Here is a 23122-nt window from a genome sequence, read left to right as displayed (position 1 = left end):
TCGCGATGGCGGCGGCTTGATACGTCTCCGACGTATCAATAATTTCTTATGTTCCATGCCACATTATTGATGATATCTACATGTTTTATGCATACTTTATGTCATATTTATGCGTTTTCCGGAACTAACCTATTGACGAGATGCCGAAGGGCCGCTCTGTTTTCTGCTGTTTTTGGTTTCAGTAAATCCTAGTAAGGAAATATTCTCGGAATCGTACGAAATCAACGCCGAAGATCTTAGAATCCCCGGAAGCATCCGTAACACCCGAGAGTCGCCGTAGGGGGGCCACAGCCCACTGCACCATAGGCCGGCGCGGCCTGGGGGTGGCCCGCGCCCCCCCTATGGTGTCGTCGCCTCGTTGACCTTCTGACGCCGCCTCTTCGCCTATAAGAAGCCCCTCGACCTAAAACCTCGATACGGAAAAGCCACGGTACGAGAAACCTTCCAGAGCTGCCGCCATCGCGAAGCCAAGATCTGGGGGACGGGGAAGTGCCCCCGGAAGGCTCCTCCATCGACACCACCGCCATCTTCATCAACGCTGCTGTCTCCCATGAGGAGGGAGTAGTTCTCCATCGAGGCTCGGGGCTGTACCGGTAGCTATGTGGTTCATCTCTCTCCTATGTACTTCAATACAATAATCTCATGAGCTGCCTTACATGATTGAGATTCATATGATGATGCTTGTAATCTAGATGTCGTTATGCTAGTCAAGTGAATTTTACTTATGTGATCTCCGGAGACTCCTTGTCCCACGTGTGTAAAGGTGACAGTGTGTGCACCGTGTGGGTCTCTTAGGCTATATTTCACAGAATACTTATTCACTGTTATGAATGGCATAGTGAAGTGCTTATTTATATCTCTTTATGATTGCAATGCGTTTTGTATCACAATTCATCTATGTGCTACTCTAGTGATGTTATTAAAGTAGTTTATTCCTCCTGCACGGTGTAATGGTGACAGTGTGTGCATCCGTGTTAGTACTTGGCGTAGGCTATGATTGTGATCTCTTGTAGATTATGAAGTTAACTATTGCTATGATGGTATTGATGTGATCTATTCCTCCTACATAGTGTGAAGGTGACAGTGTGCATGCTATGTTAGTACTTGGTTTAGTTGTGTTGATCTGTCATGCACTCTAAGGTTATTTAAATATGAACATTGAATTGTGGAGCTTGTTAACTCCGGCATTGAGGGTTCGTGTAATCCTACGCAATGGTGTTCATCATCCAACAAGAGAGTGTAGAGTATGCATTTATCTATTCTGTTATGTGATCAAAGTTGAGAGTGTCCACTAGTGAAAGTATGATCCCTAGGCCTTGTTCCTAAATACTGCTATCGCTGCTTGTTTACTGTTTTACTGTGTTTCTACTGCCTGCAATATTACCACCATCAACTACACGCCAGCAAGCACTTTTCTGGCGCCATACTTATTCATACCACCTGTATTTCACTATCTCTTCGCCGAACTAGTGCACCTATTTGGTGTGTTGGGGACACAAGAGACTTCTTGCTTTGTGGTTGCAGGGTTGCATGAGAGGTATATCTTTGACCTCTTCCTCCCTGAGTTCGATAAACCTTGGGTGATCCACTTAAGGGAAACTTGCTGCTGTTCTACAAACCTCTGCTCTTGGAGGCCCAACACTGTCTACAAGAATAGAAGCTCCCGTAGACATCACGGCTCTGGATGGTTTCTCGTACCGTGGCTTTTTTCATATCGAGGTTTTAGGTCAGGGACCTTTAAATAGGCGAAGAGTCGGAGTCGGAGGGTCGAAGAGGCGGTGAGAGGGTAAGGCGGCGCGGCTAGGGCCTGGGCCACGCCGGCCTACCTCCTGGGCCCACCAGGGCTCCCCTCTGGCGACTCTCGGGGGTTCTGGAAGCTTCGTGGAAAAATAGGATGCTGGGCGTTGATTTCGTCCGATTCCGAGAATATTTCCTTACTAGGATTTCTGAAACCAAAAACAGCAGAAAACAGCAACTGGCCCTTCGGCATCTCGTCAATAGGTTAGTTCCGGAAAACGCATAATAATGACATAAAGTATGCATAAAACATGTAGATATCATCAATAATGTGGCATGGAACATAAGAAATTATCGATACGTCGGAGACGTATCAGCATCCCCAAGCTTAGTTTCTGCTCATCCCGAGCAGGTAAACGATAACAAAGATAATTTCTGGAGTGACATGCCATCATAATCTTGATCATACTATTGTAAGCATATGTAATGAATGCAGCGATCAAAACAATGTAAATGACATGAGTAAACAAATGAATCATATAGCAAAGACTTTTTATGAATAGTACTTTCAAGACAAGCATCAATAAGTCTTGAATAAGAGTTAACTCATAAAGCAATAATTCACAGTAAAGGTATTGAAGCAACACAAAGAAAGATTAAGTTTCAGCGGTTGCTTTCAACTTATAACATGTATATCTCATGGATATTGTCAATGTAAAGTAATATAACAAGTGCAATATGCAAGTATGTAGGAATCAATGCACAGTTCACACAAGTGTTTGCTTCTTGAGGTGGAGAGAAATAGGTGAACTGACTCAACAATAAAAGTAGAAGAAAGGTCCTTCAAAGAGGAAAGCATCGATTGCTATATTTGTGCTAGAGCTTTGGTTTTGAAAACAAGAAACAATTTTGTCAACGGTAGTAATAAAGCATATGTGTCATGTAAATTATATCTTACAAGTTGCAAGCCTCATTCATAGTATACTAATAGTGCCCGCACCTTGCCCTAATTAGCTCGGATTACCTGGATTATCATCGCAATGCACATGTTTTAACCAAGTGTCACAAAGGGGTACCTCTATGCCGCCTGTACAAAGGTCTAAGGAGAAAGCTCGCATCGGATTTCTCGCTATTGATTATTCTCAACTTAGACATCCATACCGGGACAACATAGACAACAGATAATGGACTCCTCTTTTATGCATAAGCATTCAACAATTATTAATTTTCTCATATGAGATTGAGGATATTTGTCCAAAACTGAAACTTCCACCATGGATCATGGCTTTAGTTAGCGGCCCAATGTTCTTCTCTAACATTATGCAATGCTCTAACCATTTTAGCGGTAAATCTCCCTTACTTCAGACAAGACGAACATGCATAGCAACTCACATGATATTCAACAAAGAGTAGTTGATGGCGTCCCCAGGAACATGGTTATCGCACAACAAGCAACTTAATAAGAGATAAAGTGCATAAGTACATATTCAATACCATAATAGTTTTTAGGCTACCATGAGCTATATATTGCAAAGACAAAGAATGGAAATTTAAAGGTAGCACTCAAGCAATTTACTTTGGAATGGCGGAGAAATACCATGTAGTAGGTAGGTATGGTGGACACAAATGGCATAGTGTTTGGCTCAAGGATTTTGGATGCATGAGAAGTATTCCTTCTCGATACAAGGTTTAGGCTAGCAAGGTTGTTTGAAACAAACACAAGGATGAACCGGTGCAGCAAAACTCACATAAAAGACATATTGTAAACATTATAAGGCTCTACACCGTCTTCCTTGTTGTTCAAACTCAATAATAGAAATTATCTAGACCTTAGAGAGACCAATTATGCAAACCAAATTTTAGCAAGCTCTATGTATTTCTTCATTAATAGGTGCAAAGTATATGATGCAAGAGCTTAAACATGAGCACAACAATTGCCAAGTATCAAATTATCCAAGACATTTTACCAATTACTACATGTAGCATTTCCCGATTCCAACCATATAACAATTTAATGAAGCAGTTTCAACCTTCGCCATGAAAATTAAAGGCTAAGAACACATGTGTTCATACGAACCAGCGGAGCGTGTCTCTCTCCCACACAAACATTTATTCAAACAAAAAACAAAAACAAAAGCACACAGACGCTCCAAGCAAAGTACATAAGATGTGGCCGAATAAAAATATAGTTTCAAGAGAAGGAACCTGATAATTTGTCGATGAAGAAGGGGATGCCTTGGGCATCCCCAAGCTTAGATGCTGGAGTCTTCTTGAAATATGCAGGGATGAACCACCGGGGCATCCCCAAGCTTAGAGCTTTCACTCTCCTTGATCATGTTGTATCATCTCCCTCTCTTGATCCTTGAAAACTTTCTCCACACCAAACTCAAAACAACTCATTAGAGGGTTAGTGCACAATCAAAATATACATGCTCAGAGGTGACATAATCATTCTTAACACTTCTGGACATTGCAAAAAGCTACTGAAAGTCAATGGAATCGAAAAATCCATCGAACATATCAAAACAGGCAATGCGAAATAAAAGGCAGAATCTGTCAAAACAGAACAGTTCGTAAAGACGAATTTTATTGAGGCACCAGACTTGCTCAAATGAAAATGCTCAAATTGAATGAAAGTTGCATACATATCTGAGGATCACTCACGTAAATTTTCATAATTTTCTGAGTTATCTACAGAGAATTTTTCCCAGATTCGTGACAGCAAGAAATCTGTTTCTGCGCAGTAATCCAAATCTAGTATGAACCTTACTATCAAAGACTTTACTTGGCACAAAAATGCAACAAAACTAAGATAAGGAGAGGTTGATACAGTAGTAACAACTTCCAAGACACAAATATAAAACAAAATTACTGTAGTAAAATAAACACATGGGTTATCTCCCAAGAAGTTCTTTCTTTATAGCCATTAAGATGGGCTCAGCAGTTTTAATGATGCACTCGCAAGAAATAGTATTTGAAGCAAAAGAGAGCATCAAGAGGCAAATTCAAAACACATTTAAGTCTAACATGCTTCCTATGCATAGGAATCTTGTAAATAAACAAATTCAAGAAGCATAATGCAACAAGCATAGAAAGATAAAACAAGTGCAGTTTCAAGATTTTAAGCATATAGAGAGGTGTTTTAGTGACATGAAAATTTTTACAACCATATTTTCCTCTCTCATAGTAACTTTCAGTAGCATCATGAGCAAACTCAACAATATAACTATCACATAAAGCATTCTTATCATGAGTCTCATGCATAAAATTATTACTCTCCACATAAGCATAATCAATTTTATTAGTTGTAGTGGGAGAAAATTCAACAAAGTAGCTATCATTATCATTCTCATCATCAAATATAGGAGGCATATTGTAATCATAATCAAATTTATCCTCCATAACAGGCGGCAACAAAAGACTACTATCATTATAATCATCATAAATAGGAGGCAAAGTATCATCAAAATAAATTTTCTCCTCCATGCCCGGGGAACTAAAAAGATCATGCTCATCAAAGCCAGCTTCCCCAAGCTTAGAATTTTCCATAGCATTAGCAACAATAGTGTTCAAAGCATTCATATTAATAACATTCCCATTAGCATGCATATAAAGTTCCATGGGTTTTTTAATTCTCTCTTCAAACACATCATGTCCTAATTCAAGATAAAGTTCATAAACATCTCTCATATTTTTGTTGTTTTCCATTATGCCTAACTAGTGTAAACAAGAAACAAAAAGATGCAATTGCAGGATCTAAAGGAAATAGCTTCGAGCACAAACACAATGGCGCCAGAAAAGTACTGTTACCTGGAACCAGAGTATGAGTGCCTTTTACCTTTCCTCCCCGGCAACGGCGCCAGAAAAGTGCTTGGCGCGTAGTTGACGAGGGAGGAAATGGTGTAGCTTTCCTTCGTTCCCCGGCAATGGCGCCAGAAAAGTGCTTGATGTCTATGGGAGCTTCTATTCTTGTAGACAGTGTTGGGCCTCCAAGAGCAGAGGTTTGTAGAACAGCAGCAAGTTTCCCTTAAGTGGATCACCCAAGGTTTATCGATCTCAGGGAGGAAGAGGTCAAAGATATCCCTCTCATGCAACCCTGCAACCACAAAGCAAGAAGTCTCTTGTGTCCCCAACACACCTAATAGGTGCACTAGTTCGGCGAAGAGATAGTGAAATACAGGTGGTATGAATAAGTATGAGCAGTAGCAACAGCGCCAGAAAAGTGCTTTGCTGTCCAGGACTGGCGTGTGGATGATGGTGGTGGTATTGCAAACAGTACAGATGCAGTAGAACAGTAAACAAGTAGCGATAGCAGTATTTGGAAATAAGGCCTAGGAATTATACTTTCACTAGTGGACACTCTCAACATTGATCACATAACAGAATAGATAAATGCTAGACTCTACACCCTCTTGTTGGATGATGAACACCACTAACTGTGTAGGATTACACGAACCCTCAATGCCGGAGTTAACAAGCTCCACAATATTCGATGTTCATATTTAAATAACCTTAGAGTGCATGACAGATCAACATAACCAAACCAAGTACTAACATAGCATGCACACTGTCACCTTCACGCTACGAAAGGAGGCATAGATCACATCAATACTATCATAGCAATAGTTAACTTCATAATCTACAAGAGATCACAATCATAATCTACGCCAAGTACTAACACGATGCACACACTGTCACCATTACACCGTGCAGGAGGAATAAACTACTTTAATAACATCACTAGAGTAGCACACAAATAAATTGTGATACAAAACACATTGCAATCATAAAGAGATATAAATAAGCACTTCACTATGCCATTCATAACAGTGAATAAGTATTCTGTGAAATATAGCCTAAGAGACCCACACGGTGCACACACTGTCACCTTTACACACGTGGGACAAGGAGTCTCCGGAGATCACATAAGTAAAATCCACTTGACTAGCATAATGACATCTAGATTACAAGCATCATCATATGAATCTCAATCATGTAAGGCAGCTCATGAGATTATTGTATTGAAGTACATAAGAGAGAGATTAACCACATAGCTACTGGTACAGCCCCGAGCCTCGATGGAGAACTACTCCCTCCTCATGGGAGACAGCAGCGTTGATGAAGATGGTGGTGGTGTCGATGGAGGAGCCTTCCGGGGGCACTTCCCCGTCCCGGCGGCGTGCCGGAACAGAGACTCCTGTCCCCCAGATCTTGGCTTCGCGATGGCGGCGGCTCTGGATGGTTTCTCGTACCGTGGCTTTTTTCGTATCGAGGTTTTAGGTCAGGGACCTTTAAATAGACGAAGAGTCGGAGTCGGAGGGTCGAAGAGGCGGTGAGAGGGTAAGGCGGCGCGGCCAGGGCCTGGGCCACGCCGGCCTACCTCTTGGGCCCACCAGGGCTCCCCTCTGGCGACTCTCGGGTGTTCTAGAAGCTTCGTGGAAAAATAGGATGCTGGGCGTTGATTTCGTCCGATTCCGAGAATATTTCCTTACTAGGATTTCTGAAACCAAAAACAGCAGAAAACAGCAACTGGCCCTTCGGCATCTCATCAATAGGTTAGTTCCGGAAAACGCATAATAATGACATAAAGTATGCATAAAACATGTAGATATCATCAATAATGTGGCATGGAACATAAGAAATTATCGATACGTCGGAGATGTATCACTCACTCTCAAAACAATGCCTTCAACAAGGCCATTGTCAGGCACAACCAATTAAGGCTAGACCTTGGATTTTCACCCTGAAAGATAAGACTTTGGTCTTCTCCTGTGAAGTCGCCCCACTTGCATGCCACTGCTCCAAGTCATGAAACACCAAGCCAACTCCTCCTCGCCTTAAAGAACGGATCCTCCATTGCTAGTCCTCAGATCTCGGCATTCATGGCATTCTCTGCCAGCACCATGGAATGAGAACTTCCCCCATGATATTAACAGCCAGCAGAGCTTCGAAGCGCTCCCTCTGAAACCAAACGGCTAGAGTAAAACATGGGTGCGCACGACCGAGTTCGACCCGATCCAGCAATCTCTAGGTGTGAATCGCCCATGGAAGATCGCCGGCGGCGCCTCCCGGAACCCGTCACTCTATCCAGATCAATGGGGACACAACTCTGTCAGATCAGCATCTTGACACAAAAGGAACCCTAGGACCGCCGCCTTTATTCAGGCCGCGCCCCCACGCCGGCGACCATCCCAGGCTGGCCAAGGTTGCCGCTGGAGACACCAAGCGCGGATCGCGTTTTCCGAAGACACCGCACACGCCTTGGGCACCGCCGCAGCCGAACGCTAGCCCACCAACGGCGACATCAGTCGTCGCTAGCTTCTACGCATATCCACCTCGCCGCCGGAACGCGATGACAGATAGAAAGATCCAGCACCACCATCCGCAGGCCGACCCTCTCCGGCGAAGAAGAGAGCCGCCTCCACCATCAAACCCAAGTCTGTTGACCCGGGTGACTGATACGTCTCCAACGTATTGATAATTTCTTATGTTCCATGCTACTTTATTGATGATACCCACATGTTTTATACATACTTTATGTCATATTTATGCATTTTCCGGCACTAACCTATTAACGAGATGCCGAAGAGCCAGTTGATGTTTTCTGCTGTTTTTGGTTTCAGAAATCCTAGTAAGGAAATATTCTCGGAATTGGACGAAATCAACGCCCAGGATCTTATTTTTCCACGAAGCTTCCAGAACACCGGGGGAGATACGAAGTGGGGCGACGAGGCGATGCCACACCAGGGCGGCGCGGCCCAGGCCCTGGCCACGCCGGCCTGTGGTGTGGGCCCCTCGTGGCGCTCCCTGACCTACCCTTCCGCCTACTTAAGCCTTCGTCGAGAATAACTCCAGTACCGAGAGCCACGATACGGAAAACCTTCTAGAGACACCGCCGCCACCAATCCCATCTCGGGGGATTCAGGAGATCGCCTCCGGCACCCTGCCGGAGAGGGGAATCATCTCCCGAAGGACTCTTCACCGCCATGGTTGCCTCCGGAGTGATGAGTGAGTAGTTCACCCCTGGACTATGGGTCCATAGCAGTAGCTAGATGGTCGTCTTCTCCTAATTGTGCTATCATTGTTGGATCTTGTGAGCTGCCTAACATGATCAAGATCATCTATCTGTAATGCTACATGTTGTGTTTGTTGGGATCTGATGAATATGGAATACTATGCTATGTTGATTATCAATCTATTATCTATGTGTTGTTTATGATCTTGCATGCTCTCCGTTGCTAGTAGAGGCTCTGGCCAATTTTTTGCTTGTAACTCCAAGAGGGAGTATTTATGCTCGATAGTGGGTTCATGTCTCCATTAAATCTGGGGGAGTGACAGAAACCTCTAAGGTTGTGGATGTGCTGTTGCCACTAGGGATAAAACATCAATGCTATGTCTAAGGATATATTTGTTGATTACATTACGCACCATACTTAATGCAATTGTCTGTTGTTTGCAACTTAATAGTGGAGGGGGTTCGGATGATAACCTGAAGGTGGACTTTTTAGGCATAGATGCATGCTGGATAGCGGTCTATGTACTTTGTCGTAATGCCCAATTAAATCTCACAATACTCATCATAACATGTATGTGCATGGTCATGCCCTCTTTATTTGTCAATTGCCCAACTGTAATTTGTTCACCCAACATGCTTATTCTTATGGGAGAGACACCTCTAGTGAACTGTGGACCCCGGTCCATTCTTTTACATCGAATACAATCTACTGCAATACTCGTTCTACTGTTCTCTGCAAACTTCATCATCCACACTATACATCTAATCCTTTGTTACAGCAAGCCGGTGATATTGACAACCTCACTGTTACGTTGGGACAAAGTATCTTGGTTGTGTTGTGCAGGTTCCACGTTGGCGCCAGAATCCCTGGTGTTGCGCCGCACTATACTCCGCCGCCATCAACCTTCAACGTGCTTCTTGGCTCCTACTGGTTTGATAAACCTTGGTTTCTTACTGAGGGAAAACTTACTGCTGTACGCATCACACCTTCCTCTTGGGGTTCCCAACCGACGCGTGTTGTACGCGTATCAAGACTATTTTCTGGCGCCGTTGCCGGGGAGATCAAGACACGCTGCAAGGGGAGTCTCCACTTCCAATCTCTTTACTTTGTTTTTGTCTTGCTTTATTTTATTTACTACTTTGTTTGCTGCACTAAAACAAAACACACAAAAATTAGTTGCTAGTTTTACTTTATTTGCTATCTTGTTCTCCATATTAAAATACAAAAAAAATTAGTTACTTGCATTTACTTTATCTAGTTTGCTTTATTTATTGTTGCTAAAATGGGTACTCCTGAAAAAAATACTAAGTTGTGTGACTTCACAACCACAAATAATAATGATTTCTTATGCACACCTATTGCTCCACCTGCTACTACAGCAGAATTCTTTGAAATTAAACCTGCTTTACTGAATCTTGTTATGAGAGAGCAATTTTCTGGTGTTAGTTCTGATGATGCTGCTGCCCATCTTAATAATTTTGTTGAATTATGTGAAATGCAAAAGTATAAGGATGTAGATGGTGACATTATAAAATTAAAATTGTTTCCTTTCTCATTAAGAGGAAGAGCTAAAGATTGGTTGCTATCTCTGCCTAAGAATAGTATTGATTCATGGACTAAATGCAAGGATGCTTTTATTGGTAGATATTATCCTCCTGCTAAAATTATATCTTTGAGAAGTAGCATATTGAATTTTAAACAATTGGATACTGAGCATGTTGCCCAAGCATCGGAAAGAATGAAATCTTTGGTTAAAAATTGCCCAACCCATGGACTGACTACTTGGATGATCATCCAAACCTTTTATGCAGGACTGAACTTTTCTTCGCGGAACCTATTGGATTCAGCTGCTGGAGGTACCTTTATGTCCATCACTCTAGGCGATGCAACAAAGCTTCTTGATAATATGATGATTAGTTACTATGAATGGCACACGGAAAGAGCTCCACAAGGTAAGAAGGTAAATTCTATCGAAGAAACCTCTTCCTTGAGTGATAAGATTGATGCTATTATGTCTATGCTTGTGAATGGTAGGACTAATGTTGATCCTAATAATGTTCCGTTAGCTTCATTGGTTGCTCAAGAAGAACATGTTGATGTAAACTTCATTAAAAATAATAATTTCAACAACAATGCTTATCGGAACAATTCTAGTAACAACTATAGGCCATATCCTTATAATAATGGTAACGGTTATGGTAATTCTTATGGGAATTCTTACAACAATAATAGGAATACACCCCCTGGACTTGAAGCCATTCTTAAAGAATTTATCAGTACACAAACTACTTTTAACAAATCTGTTGAAGAAAAGCTTGGGAAAATTGATATACTTGCTTCTAAAGTCGATAGTCTTGCTGCTGATGTTGATCTTTTGAAATCGAAAGTTATGCCTAATGAAAATAATGATATTAAGTCATTTGCTACAGCAAACGCCATTCAAGTTAGAATTAATGAGAATATAAGATTGATGGCCGAATTGCGTGGTAGGTGGGAAAAAGAAGAAAATGCTAAAGAAGATAATATAGCTAAAGTTTGGACTATTACCACCACTAGTAATGCTAATGCTCCACATGTTGCTGCACCTCCTAATATCAATGGTAAAATAATTGTTGTTGGCAATGTTTCCACTTCTAGTGCAAAGCGTGAAAAACTGCCTGAAACTGCTAAAACTGCTGAAACTGCCTGTGATAAAACTGCTGAATTTTTTTTCAACATTGGGGACAATGATCCCATTGCTTTAGATTATAATGGTTTGGACTTCGATGATTGTCACATCTATGAAGTTATAAAGTTCTTACAAAAACTTGCTAAGAGTCCTAATGCTAGTGCTATAAATTTGGCCTTTACAAAACATATTACAAATGCTCTCATAAAAGCTAGAGAAGAGAAATTAAATTGTGAAGCTTCTGTTCCTAGGAAGTTAGAGGATGGTTGGGAGCCCATCATTAAGATGAAGGTAAATGACTTTGATTGTAATGCTTTATGTGATCTTGGTGCAAGTATTTCCGTTATGCCTAGAAAAATCTATAATATGCTTGACTTGCCACCATTGAAAAATTGTTATTTGGAAGTTAATCTTGCTGATAACTCTACAAAGAAACCTTTGGGGAGAGTTGATAATGTCAGCATTACGATTAACAATAACCTTATCCCCGTTGATTTTGTTGTCTTGGATATTGAATGCAATGCATCTTGTCCCATTATATTGGGAAGACCTTTTCTTCGAACTGTTGGTGCTATTATTGATATGAAGGAAGGTAATATTAAATATCAATTTCCTCTCAAGAAAGGTATGGAACACTTCCCTAGAAAGAGAATGAAGTTACCTTTTGATCTATCATTAGAACAAATTATGATGTTGATGCTTCGTCTCTTGATGTTACTTGATACACACTTTCTGCGCCTAGCTGAAAGGCGTTAAAGAAAAGCGCTTATGGGAGACAACCCATGATTTTACTACTGCACTTTTGTTTTATATTTGAGTTTTGGAAGTTGTTACTACTGTAGCAACCTCTCCTTATCTTAGTTTTGTTGCATTGTTGTGCCAAGTAAAGTCTTTGATAGTAAGGTTCATACTAGATTTGGATTACTGCGCAGAAACAGATTTCTTGCTGTCACGAATCTGGGCTGAATTCTCTGTAGGTAACTCAGAAAATTCTGCCAATTTACATGAGTGATCCTCAGATATGTACGCAACTTTCATTCAGTTTGAGCATTTTCATTTGAGCAAGTCTGGTGCCTCTTAGAAATTCATCTTTACGGACTGTTCTGTTTTGACAGATTCTGCCTTTTATTTCGCATTGCCTGTTTTGCTATGCTTGATGGATTTTTATATTCCATTAACTTTCAGTAGCTTTGTGAAATGTCCAGAAGTGTTAAGAATGATTATGTCACCTCTGAACATGTGAATTTTGATTGTGCACTAACCCTCTAATGAGTTGTTTTAAGTTTGGTGTGGAGGAAATTTTCAAGGATCAAGAGAGGAGGATGATACAATATGATCAAGGAGAGTGAAAGCTCTAAGCTTGGGGATGCCCCGGTGGTTCACCCCTGCATATTTCAAGAAGACTCAAGCGTCTAAGCTTGGGGATGCCCAAGGCATCCCCTTCTTCATCGACAACATTATCAGGTTCCTCTAGTGAAACTATATTTTTATTCCATCACATCTTATGTACTTTACTTGGAGCGTCTGTTTGTTTTTATTTTTGTTTTGTTTGAATGAAGTTGGATCCTAGTATTCATTGTGTGGGAGAGAGACACGCTCCGCTGTTGCATTTGGACAAATATGTCCTTAGGCTTTACTCATAATGTTCATGGTGAAGGTTGAAACTGCTTCGTTAAATTGTTATATGGTTGGAAACAGGAAATGCTACATGTGGTAATTGGTAGAATGTCTTGAATAATGTGATACTTGGCAATTGTTGTGCTCATGTTTAAGCTCTTGCATCATATACTTTTCACCTATTAATGAAGAAATACATAGAGCTTGCTAAAATTTGGTTTGCATAATTGGTCTCTCTAAGGTCTAGATGATTTCTAGTAAGGGTCGAACAACAAGGAAGACGATGTAGAGTCTTATAATACTTACAATATGTCTTTTATGTGAGTTTTGCTGTACCGGTTCATACTTGTGTTTGTTTCAAATAACCTTGCTAGCCTAAGCCTTGTATTGAGAGGGATTACTTCTCGTGCATCCAAATCCTTGAGCCAAACACTATGCCACTTGTGTCCACCATACCTACCTACTACATGGTATTTCTCCGCCATTCCAAAGTAAATTGCTTGAGTGCTACCTTTAAAATTTCCATTCTTTACCTTTGCAATATATAGCTCATGGGACAAATAGCCTAAAAACTATTGTGGTATTGAATATGTACTTATGCATTTTATTTCTTATAAGTTGCTTGTTGAGCGATAACCATGTTCCTGGGGACGCCATCAACTCTTTGTTTAATATCATGTGAGTTGCTATGCATGTTCGTCTTGTCTGAAGTAAGGGCGATTTACCATGAGTTGAATGGTTTGAGCATGCATATTGTTAGAGAAGAACATTGGGCCGCTAACTAAAGCCATGATCCATGGTGGAAGTTTCAGTTTTGGACAAATATCCTCAATCTCATATGAGAATATTAATTGTTGTTGAATGCTTATGCATTAAAGAGGAGTCCATTATCTGTTGTCTATGTTGTCCCGGTATGGATGTCTAAGTTGAGAATAATCAAAAGCAAGAAATCCAATGCGAGCTTTCTCCTTAGACCTTTGTACAGGCGGCATAGAGGTACCCCTTTGTGATACTTGGTTAAAACATATGTATTGCGGTGATAATCCAGGTAATCCGAGCTAATTAGGACAAGGTGCGGGCACTATTAGTGTACTATGCATGAGGCTTGCAACTTGTAGGATATAATTTACATGATACATATGCTTTATTACTACCATTGACAAAATTGTTTCTTGTTTTCAAAATCAAAGCTCTAGCACAAATATAGCAATCGATGCTTCCCTCTGCGAAGGGCCTTTCTTCTACTTTTATGTTGAGTCAGTTCACCTATTTCCTCCCATCTCAAGAAGCAAACACTTGTGTGAACTGTGCATTGATTCCTACATACTTGCATATTGCACTTGTTATATTACTTTATGTTGACAATATCCATGAGATATACATGTTACAAGTTGAAAGCAACCGCTGAAACTTAATCTTCCTTTGTGTTGCTTCAATGCCTCTACTATGAATTTATTGCTTTATGAGTTAATTCTTATGCAAGACTCATTGATGCTTGTCTTGAAAGTACTATTCATGAAAAGTCTTTGATATATGATTCGGTTGTTTACTCATTACATTTACCATTGCTTCGAATCGCTGCATTCATTACATGTGCTAACAATAGTATGATCAAGATTATGATGGCATGTCACTTCAGAAATTATCTTTGTTATCGTTTACCTACTCGGGACGAGTAGGAACTAAGCTTGGGGATGCTGATACGTCTCCAACGTATCGATAATTTCTTATGTTCCATGCTACTTTATTGATGATACCCACATGTTTTATACATACTTTATGTCATATTTATGCATTTTCCGGCACTAACCTATTAACGAGATGCCGAAGAGCCAATTGCTGTTTTCTGCTGTTTTTGGTTTCAGAAATCCTAGTAAGGAAATATTCTCGGAATTGGACGAAATCAATGCCCAGGATCTTATTTTTCCACGAAGCTTCCAGAACACCGGGGGAGATACGAAGTGGGGCGACGAGGCGACGCCACACCAGGGCGGCGCGGCCCAGGCCCTGGCCGCGCCGGCCTGTGGTGTGGGCCCCTCGTGGCGCCCCCTGACCTACCCTTCCGCCTACTTAAGCCTTCGTCGAGAATAACTCCAGTACCGAGAGCCACGATACGGAAAACCTTCCAGAGACGCTGCCGCGGCCAATCCCATCTCGGGGGATTCAGGAGATCGCCTCCGGCACCCTGCCGGAGAGGGGAATCATCTCCCGGAGGACTCTTCACCGCCATGGTCGCCTCCGGAGTGATGAGTGAGTAGTTCACCCCTGGACTATGGGTCCATAGCAGTAGCTAGATGGTCGTCTTCTCCTAATTGTGCTATCATTGTTGGATCTTGTGAGCTGCCTAACATGATCAAGATCATCTATCTGTAATGCTACATGTTGTGTTTGTTGGGATCTGATGAATATGGAATACTATGCTATGTTGATTATCAATCTATTATCTATGTGTTGTTTATGATCTTGCATGCTCTCCGTTGCTAGTAGAGGCTCTGGCCAAATTTTTGCTTGTAATTCCAAGAGGGAGTATTTATGCTCGATAGTGGGTTCATGTCTCCATTAAATCTGGGGGAGTGACAGAAACCTCTAAGGTTGTGGATGTGCTGTTGCCACTAGGGATAAAACATCAATGCTATGTCTAAGGATATATTTGTTGATTACATTACGCACCATACTTAATGCAATTGTCTGTTGTTTGCAACTTAATACTGGAGGGGGTTCGGATGATAAATCATGTCAAATCATGTCAAATCATGTCGCCCATTTAATTTTGTACATATTGCAGTATTGTAGAAGCTTAGAAGATCATTAGTCCCCATTAAACATTCATCACAACTCAGTTTGCAGATATAAGTGAAGCACATATTAACTCCTTTCAAATTGTAATGCTCATCATTAAACCATCCCAAAGTTGGTAAACCAAAATGTAAGGTCTCAAATTTACTAGCTACGTCATGTGGATTTAAACAATTTTGCAGCAAGTTATTTGGCATAGAATGAATACCAACATTGGAGGTCATATCAAAATGAGAAAGCATATACACAAATTCAGTTTTATTGGAACTATAAGAATCATCACACATGGTGCAAAAATCCTATGTACCATAAAAACATTGGTGCTGACATACTCTCCAATCAAATTAAAAGTAACATCGAGGGCATAGACACTCTTTAAACAAGGAAGTTCATCAATTTTATTTCTAGCATGTGATAAAGATATAGGTGGATCCATCACAACAGAAAACAAAGAATTAGCATGAGAAATCTTAGCCAACACTTCATTGTTCAGAACCAGTTTTATATGATCCATACTAGAGTCATCTTTCAAATCACAAGGTGCATTATCAGGAGCAAGAATTTCAGTTTGTACACTCATAGATATAGAAGAATTAACTTGTACAGTAGGTGTACCCAACATAGTTGGTATATCATTTACATAAGTTCCTAACACATGGTCATCCTTGGAAACAAAAGTCTCCGTTTGTACACTCATATCAATAGAGGAACAAAAAATAGCACATGGTACACACAAATCTATAGGTCTCTTATAACTAGAGTCAGTACACCCAACCCAAAATATCTCTTAGCATGTAACTCATTTAGGGCACTCGAATTGATAGATGTCTGAATGTTCACAAAAGAAGCACCCAAAATATTTGGTATTGTAGCATGCAATTAAGTGGGTGTACTTAAATCAATAGAAGAATCCAATTCAACATTAATAATTTCAGTGGACGCGCACCAAAGAAGAATTGAAAACAGGACTAATTGCGCTCACAACAACATCAATCTCAGTGGTATGATCACATGATACTTGCAAATCAGTAGTATGATCCTCTAATATAGGCGGTGTGGCCAAATCATCAGCGAACTCAACACATGGTATATTAATATCAACATTGCATTTATCAATCTCATGTGGAGGGATAAAATCAGTACCTTTATTTTTACCTTGTGACTCCGACTTAGAAAATGTTCGCAGCGACGTGTCACAAGTTTGTGGCTGGGCGACTCGCACAATAATATTCATGCATGGAACGTTGGGAGAAACAACCGGTGCTAATGTGCATGACTTGAAGGAGTTTAAATGGTCCACCGTTTTCTCCTGTATGTGTTTCTCAAAAGCACAAGCACGAACATATATACCAATAGTAGAACGAGGAATATATTTAAACATAACCTTAATATCAGGGTTCAAGCCATTGAAAAACATGTTTCTAGTGTTTTCCTCGAATTCTTTTATATCACAACGGTACATGTAAAATTTAAATTCCTGATAGTGAACATGCACGGTGTTACTACCTTGTTCTAACCGTTTAAGTTTGCAGATCATTTCTAGTTGATGAGAAAGAGGCACAAATCTATGTCGCAAAGAAAATTTTAAATCTCCCCAAGTAGTAGGTTTATTATCAATAGTTTCTTTATAAGTCATATCCCACCAAATGGAAGCAAAACCCATGAAAACTCTAGCAGCAGTTCTTACTTTCTCATGGTCAGTAAAATCATGGCATCCAAAAATATGGTCGACTTCAAACTCCCAATCAAAATAAGCATCAGTATTATATCTACCCTCATAAACCGGTAAACAAATAACCTGATCATGATCTCCTGTAAATGGTCGCACATGCATCTCCGTAGTCATCATGGTATTCGGGTCGATGGATTGGTCCTCAATTCCTGTCATGGTTAGTACCCAAAAAGCACAAGTGTATATGCCGACAAACTACATAAATATGGTGGTATCACGCGTAGTCCGTCAAGCAAAATACAAAGCTCTTACAAGTTCTTACCAAACAGGAGGATGGCGATATGGCAACCAACAACGATCAGATTCTCCCCGAAATTGCACAAAGTGATTACTAGGTGTCGACACAAAGCACGTGGAGAAATCTGTAGAGCTCTGGGAAGGCAAAGTACAGTGATATGGTGGCACAGTAATCAAATCAGCGATGCAAATTGAGTAAACACTCAATGAAGGTACTGTGCTGGTCCTAGGCTAGATCGTATTAGAGACGCGAGCCTAAATCACCAACGAGATCACAACGCGGCACAAGATGCAAGAGGCAGCGAAACTGGCGCACCTACGGTAAGACGCCAGGTTTTTTTTTTGACTCAACTTGGCGCTAGACCCTAGAGGTGTCTATGGTTGGGCGCCCAGTTTAATTTTTTTTTGGACTCAACTTGGTGCTAGACCATAGAGGTCTCTATGGCAGGGCGCCCATAATTTTTTTTTGCGGAATCTACCTTGGCGCTAGACCATAGAGGTCTCTATGGTCGGGCGCCCAGAATGTTTTGTTTTGCAGCTAGACTGCTATCAGGATTCCGACGGAAAACGCGAAATTGACCAAGAAAACGGATCTAAAACCCGAAAAAACTCTGAAACGAAGATCAAGGAAGACCCTACGATGATGGGAAGAAAAGGGGCACAACAAGGAGTTGATGGTAGATGTGGCGGAAGTATATGGTGGTGGTGATATGGCGAGGACTGCAAGAGGAGATGGTGCGGCGGCGATGCGACTACTATGACCAGAACTCGAAACTCTAACGACTCTAGGCGCTAAGACCAGCACGCGACACGACGATTGCAGACGAAGACTCAAAAAGCAAAAACTGAAATGATCATTCAATGGCTTGGCAGGGGCTATGGGACGGATGATCTAAACCTAATATTTTTTTGACTTTTTCGTGGGTTTTAGGTAAGAAGGCGATGCAATCTACACTAGGAAAACTGTAAAATCTCACCGAGCAACCCAAAATCTGATACCAATTTATAAAGGTGGCCGATCTTTCGATGAGACGAGGATAATTCGATTTGTTGGTGGAGTTCGTGCTTGACGATCCAACTACAATGCAAAGCTCGTGCGCCAATGCAATCGCTAGGACAATCTCCGGGAGTTACTGATCTTGCGGGAGCACGATCAGTCTGACCAACGAGGGTCTTAATTCCTACCTGAAATCGAGAACAAGTAAGAACTAAAGTTGCAATCAGAATATTGCGAACAGAGATGAAAGCTTGATTGATAATGGTGGGATTTCGAATAGTCGGTCTTGTTCTGGGCGTTGGCCCCAAAAGAAGTACACGTAGTTGCAGCAAATGGCTAACTTTTAATCTAATCAAAATCCAAGTTCTAATGACGGCTACAGAGGGATATATATGGGGGAAGTGAAGAGATTTTCGTCCCAATTCTTAGATTCATGTTATATTAATTTATGGTTACTCGACGGGGGGTATAACTATGGGGACCTTTAAACTTCCAGTGGTGGTTAGACTTTATGTCCAACAAAGGGTTAACCTTGTCTGTTTCCATGATGATGAACTTGGGTTTCTAGGAAGCAGGACACTAGTGAATCAACAAACCGGTCAGCCAAACTAGGCAGCCGATGAGTATTATGAACAAGGGCAAATCGCCGAGATTGTATTATGTCGAACTAGGGTTACAAGGTGTTTCCTCTGATTGAATCTATCTCCTCTCGATGTCTCTGCCTAGCCCTTATATAGCGGGCTAGGTCTCAGAGTCCACCTCGAGGTCGAGTTACACTATACATCGGTTCACCAGATATGGGTTTAGCTTTCCTAACGTGTTATCTTCGGCTTCATCTTGATTTCTTTGTGGGCTTTCTTCTACTCCTTCCCGGGCTTTGTACCAGGGATGGTAATGTTGAGGACCCGATATGGCATACCCATGTCAATGGATTAATAATTCTCTTGTTTGCTCTTAACTTCCCTTGGGATCAATAACTAGGGGTGCAATTGCTCATATCAATGGCTGCACCTATCTATGGCTCCTGTCTAGAAGAAACTCTAAAAAAAACTATACTAAGCTTCACCAATTGTGACAACCACACAAATGAAATAATAATTTTCCAAAACACTTACTCCCTAGAGTTACTTCCTCTTACTCCATGAAACGTTACAAACGTATCTATAATTTTTGATGCACCATGCTTGTTTTACACCAATTGCTATATGTTTTGTTTACACTTCGTGGCATTTTTATGCATTTTCTGGAACTAACCTATTAACAAGATACCATAGTGTCAGTTCCTGTTTTCTGCTGTTTTTGTATTTCAGAAAAGTTGTACAGGAATTATTCTCGAAATTGGACGAAATAAAAGCCAAACCTTCTATTTTTTTCCGACACAAAGACGCAGTCCAAAGCAGAGACGGAGGATGACACCGAGGTGGGCACACCACCCCTAGGCGCGAGCTCACCCCTGGCCACGCCTAGGCATGGTGTGCCCCCCCTGGGAGCCTACCGACCTCGCCCTTCCGCCTATAAATTGCCTCCCGACACGAAAACCCTAAATCAATCAGCCTTGACCCACGAAAAGTTCTGTAGCTCCACCGCCATTGAAGACAAGTTTCGGGGGACAGAAGTCTCTGTTCCGTCACCCTGCTGGGAAGGGGAATCGACCCCGAAGCCCAGTCCATCGACTCCACCGCCATCTTCATCGCTGTTGCTGACTCCCATGATAAGGAGGGAGTAGTTCTCCCCCGAGGCTGATGGCTTTACCGGTAACTAAGTGGTACATTGGGTTTATCTCTCTCTCCCATGGTGTGATCTCTATGTGATCGTGAGCTTTGTAATCTAGTTGAATAAGTAGATGTTACTCTTCATCTATTATGCTACTCAAGTGGTTTTATTATGTAATCTCCGGAGATACCTTGTCCCATGGTGTGAAGGTGACAATGTGCGCACCGTGTGTGTCTCTTAGGCTAAATTTTACTGAAATATTTATCATGAGTTATATTTGATTTGGATGTCTCTATGAAATTGTGGTGTTTGTTAGTACTATCTTTGGATGCTCAGAGTGACAGAGTGGGGTATCCCTAGTGTGGAATGTGAACTTTAAGGAGTGCTATTATAGCCCTACGCAGTGAATTGGTCTTCATTATCCAAATGGAGAGTAGTTAGGAGTAGCATAGTGAAGAGATGATATTTATGTATTCAATTACGATATCATTGTTGAGAGTGTTCACTAGTGAAAGTATGATCCCTAGGCCTTGTTTCTAAGCTTTGAAACACCGTTTACAACCAGTTCTGCTACATGTTTGCTTGCTGCCATTTTTTATTTCAGATTGTAATTACCACTTACAATCATCCATATTAATTGTATTTCACTATCTCTTCGCTTGACAAATGTATTGGGTGTGCTAGGGACACAAGAGACTTCTTGTATCGTAATTGCAGGGTTGCTTGAGAGGGGTATCTTTGACCTCTACCTCCCCGAGTTCGATAAACCTTTGGTGATTCACTTAAGGAAAACTTGCTGCTGTTCTACAACACTTGGAGTCCCAACACTGTCTACAAGAATAGAAGCGTGCGTAGACATCACTACACTTCATATCACTTTACTTATCTTGCATTAGTTTTACTTCTTGCATTTTATTTTTCAGCATTTGTAGTTTTATAGTAGAAACCTCTTCACATATACACACACTATAGATCCTAATTTTGCATAGAAGGCCATATAAGTGGGTTATAGGGCTTAAGAGAATAGATAGTTTACCTTCAGCCCCCAGTGGGGTTGACACTTAAATACTCATCGAATTGTATTGCGGCGATCCCCTGCACTTGGGGGTTATCACCGCGAGCACTAGGAGACAAGGTAGGAAGCCATTGCCTTAGCCTGACGTCAACCTCCCTGGCAATTTTAACCACAATGCTGCGAGGATCTCAGTTTCTCCCGTGCCATGGGAAGGGTCATCACAACACCAAAAATATCACCAACGGTGGCCCCTCCTCCCATTGGCTATGAGGTAGGACCCTGCCTACGGCCCCAACTCTAGTGCGTGGGACGTATTCCTCGATCGGTAATACAAATTGTGGTGCCGCGCCGCCTTCTAGGCGACAACCAGTGGGAGAAAAACGAGGAAGTCCTCGAGGAGCTGCAGGTGGGCGACAGCAACATTCTTGGCGAGGAGGCTCGCAACGACATAGCTAACTACCTCTTCCTCCTTACCTACATGCATGAGCTGGTGGCCATCAAGTTGGAGGAGTAGGCCCCACCGTAGCCGCCCAGTCTGGAAGAGGAAGAAGCCCTTAGGTGTGCCATCGAGGAGTCCGAGTTGGAAGACACATCTGGATAGGACTGCCTCGTTGTGGCCCTACAGATCTCCACGCTGGCACATGGGTGGCCTACCACGTCGCCAATGACTCCACCATGCCAAGTTGATCCCTAGTCGGCATAGGATTCATGGCCTTCTCCAGTGCTAGTGCCATCGCTGCCAGCGTCTGCACCTCCTACACCACGTCCATCGTGGGAGATGTATTGGCCACCGTAGCCTACGCACCATGGTTGTGGTTGCCGCCGATGATCAAACACCGTCAAAAACGAGGAGGACACGTATGACCAATGGGGGTGCAAACCCTAAATAGCTAGGGTTTCTATTGAATTTTGTTGTTTTATGTACCTTTTTCATTAAGACTTATGTAAAAGGTATGTTATATACTCCATCCATTACAATGAATAAGGTTTTTTTAAAAGTCAAGGCAAGTAAAGTTTGACCTAACTTTCATAAAATTCTATCAACAAATATGATATTCTATAGATACCATATACAAATATATTTCATGAGATATATGTACTGTTATTGATTTGTATTTTGCATGTTAATGATTTTTGATAAAACTTGGTCAAACTTTACGTGGTTTGACTTTTCAATGTAAGCCTTATGCATCGGAATGGAGGTGGAAAAATAGATCACGCAGCTTGGTTCATCCCCCGACCCAAATTGACCAGGGATGAACACGTGTTGTCCAAAATAGGTCGGCCAGCTGGAGATGTCCTTAGGGAATCTCTTGGGGCTCGACCTATTTCGGACAAAAAACTGTTTCCGCTTTCGTTCGTTGGAGTCGTTCGATGACAAAAATATGGGGCTGCATCCTCCCCTTGCCGGTTTGGGTCGGGGCAAACCCATCGGCACATTTGTTGTCCCACCGTCAATGGCGACGCGGTGATTAATGCCAACCATCCCCGGCGACGGCCCACTTCGCGACGCCCATGGCGGTGGTAGAGGCGAAGCGGAGCTGGACACATAGAACCCCAAGATGGAGGAGGAGTCGGCGATGGAGCTGGCGGC

The sequence above is a fragment of the Lolium perenne genome, chromosome 3 (genome assembly GCF_019359855.2).
Source record: "Lolium perenne isolate Kyuss_39 chromosome 3, Kyuss_2.0, whole genome shotgun sequence".
In the NCBI taxonomy this organism is placed as follows: domain Eukaryota; kingdom Viridiplantae; phylum Streptophyta; class Magnoliopsida; order Poales; family Poaceae; genus Lolium; species Lolium perenne.
This window is presented reverse-complemented; position numbering follows the sequence as displayed.